Raw genomic sequence first — 3,100 nt, 5'->3', positions numbered from 1 at the left:
TTGTGTCAGATAGAAGCAATTGATTGTTGCCTGTGGATAGATTCATATTGCATGTGTTTTTAATGTTAAAATTCATTTCAGCATTCCTTATGTCCCTATGTAAGTGTATGGTTCTTTGAATTCTCCTTTCAACCAGTTGTAACTTCTTATCAAGTTCCCTTAATAATTAATGAGTTCAATAAAATCTATGTCATGTTGCATTTGTTTAATTCATTTCAGGATTCCTTGTCTGTGTATCTATGTTATACATATGTATATGTGTGTTACTTTGAATTCTTGCAACCTATAACATGCTGGTTCCCTCAACAATTAATGAGTTAAAATCAGCGATGCATATTCATCTTATATTTGTATCAGAGGCATGATTTTGCCACTTAAAAATACTACTCTCTAACAATAGTGAACAGGAAAATCATATCACTGTCCTGTCTTAGCTCAGAACTCTCCCCCACCCCCTGACCTCCACTCATTGCACATTGCCATGTACTTCATAGGACAGGAGAGCAAGGTACTAGTTTTAGCTCTGACCTTAACAATTTACTAATTGTTCCCTCATCTTTGATATAAAGGGGATGGATTCGATATTTTTGAAGATTGAGCTCAGCTCTAACTCCTTCTTATTGACTGTGTTACATATCTTTATGCTTTCTTCCCATTGTCCTTTGTGAGTTCCTCGTCCCTTTCCCAGGTTCTGCTATATTTATTTCTCTCTATTTCACTTTTCACCACAGCATGCCTTGTTTTCCTTCTTGCACTTTCTCAAGGCTCAGTTCCCCTGTTTTCACTTCCTGTCTCCCTACTCCCAACATACACACACACCCACACACAGAATACAGACCTCTTTGTGGGAACCAAAAGACTATAACAAACTTGTAGTTATTACAGGATTACATGGAAGAAACAAGTCATTTCCACTCTGCTTTGCCCTAAATCCCCCCAAAGAAACTACCCCAAAACAAAACAAACAAGTACTTCACTAAAAAACAAATTGAACAAACAAACCATTTTGATCTCACTGTTCAGTTTAACCCAGAGGTAGATGAATAATAGCACCCGTAATTAATTTTTTTCTTCTCCACCATTTCTCTTTCCCAGCTGGGTCAGGAGAAAGCTCACCCTGCGGATCTCTTTGTAGCTGACTCAGGCCCCATATGGCAAAGACTCGGGAGTTCTCGATTCTTCTCCTGCATTTCACACAACAGACCAAGAGTCCTCAAGGTCAACCACCCTCAGGGAATCTGCTCTTACAAAATGCTTTCATGTAGATTTTTCTACCGAGTTCAGTTAAGAATTCAGATGGTATCTTTTATATCTAAAAGAAAAGACACAAGAGGAAAGCCAGATTGGATTCTCCCAAGAGTTGTTTCTAACATTTAATTGCAGGCCAGTGTGATGTGATATCTAAGGTTTCTCATAGCTCATAAAATATCATGGGGTTTTTGGAGGTTGGAGGATTTGCACTGAACAAAGAAGGCAAGAGGAACATCTAGGCCAAGGATATGCATATGCAAAGCATGGACTCTTCGAGGTTCCCAGTGCTCTGGACATGCAAGTAAGCAGTTCATTGTGGCTGCAGCAAGGAGCAGTATGGGGCAGGGGAGAAAGAAAGGGAGATTTGTTGTTATCATTTAGTCGCTCAATCATGTCCGATTCTTTACTACCCCATGGACTGTAGCCTGCCAGGCTCCTCTGTCCATGGGATTTCCCAGGTAAGAATACTAGAATGGGTTGCCATTTCCTTCTCCAGACAATCTTCCTGACCCAGGGATCAAACCCACGTCTCCTGCATTGGTAGGCAGATTGTTTACCACTGAGCCTTATGAGAAGGTAAGTCTTCAAAGATAAGTGAGAACCAGACTGCAAGGGCCAAACTGCCTCCACACTGCCAGGGAGCTCACAAAAGGAGACCTCCCTCAGATCAGCTTCTTTATAATCCAACAAAACATGGAGATGTGACTTTGGAAGCTTCCCCTTTCGGGTACTTATTCAAACTAAAAACGTTTCCCCATACACAATACCAAGTAGTCACTGGACCCTCATGTTTGCTGAAAAGTACAACTATGAAAAATGATGTGTAGTTGAGAGCTTTGTTTTTCTCCATGCAAACATGCGGGTGATGATCTTTCCCTCCCTACTCCCACCCACCCTCCAGCATCAAGAAGTCGTTGAGCAATCATCAGTCGAAGTAAACATGCATAGTTGCAGTAACTCCAAATATTTTATGGAGTGTTCATGACTTGGGAATTTGGGTCAAAGAACATGACCGTTCTCCATCAAAGAATTTCAAGTACATGTTCACTTTGATTTTGGTCTCCTGAGGGACATATGGACAGGTAGTACTTCAGATACCTTGTTTAACAGCCTGCACTGGGCTCTTTTCTGGGGCATGCCTCCCCAAGCCTGGCGAACTTATGATGAGAACAAGGCTGGTAAGGACTGCTGTTTTGAAAAGCTCACCCAGGTGCCTGAATCTAAGATCTCCTGCTCCAAGGTGCAACCAGCCTGGAACAAACACAATAGAGCAGGTCTGCCTTCAGTATGTTCCCACCTTATTTTTGGCCTTTTTCTTTTCCACTGAGGCTCACTGAGTGTCTTAGGCAGGCCAGGCTGCCGTAACCAAATAAGACTGGATGGCTTAACTTTCTCACAGTTCTGGAGGCTGGAAAGCCAGGATCAAGGTGCCGGCAGGGTCACTGTCTGGGGATAGTTCTCTCTCTGTGGGTTGCAGACAGCTGCCTCCGCTGCATCTTCATATGGCCTTTCCTCTGTGCTTGCACAGAGAGAGATTCACTGTCTGTTGTTCTCTCCCTGTCCTCTCCCTTTCTCTTTAAAAAGGCACTAATCCCATCATGAAGGCCCCACCCTCATGACTTTATCTAATCTTAACTGCCTCCCAACCATCTCCAGATACCATCACACTGGAGGTTAAGGCTTTAACATATGAATGGGAGGGACAAACATTTAGACTATAACATTCTGCCCCTGGCCACTTCCCACTAATTCATGTCCTTTTCACATGCAAAATGCTTTCATTCTATCCAAAAAATCCTGTCCATCCTAACTCATTCCAGTATTAACTCTAAAAGTCAAAGGCTCATTT

General features: G+C 42.4%; 1 long non-coding RNA gene across 1 annotated transcript; it reads right to left on the bottom strand.

The window, feature by feature from the left end:
• Positions 1-1,004: 1,004 nt before the first annotated feature.
• LOC147355007 (uncharacterized) lies at positions 1,005-2,803 on the bottom strand. Its single transcript, XR_015144139.1, has 2 exons — positions 2,549-2,803; positions 1,005-1,312 (listed from the first exon to the last, which is right to left on the bottom strand). It is a non-coding gene; the product is annotated as an uncharacterized LOC147355007 (long non-coding RNA).
• Between the last annotated feature and the right edge of the window lie 297 nt (positions 2,804-3,100).

This window comes from Bos grunniens, chromosome 17 (genome assembly GCF_055505025.1).
Source record: "Bos grunniens cultivar Pamir isolate PY7600 chromosome 17, Bosgru_T2T1.0, whole genome shotgun sequence".
NCBI lineage: Eukaryota > Metazoa > Chordata > Mammalia > Artiodactyla > Bovidae > Bos > Bos grunniens.
Note: the sequence above shows the minus strand (reverse complement) of the source record. Positions and strands in the feature narration are given on the sequence as shown.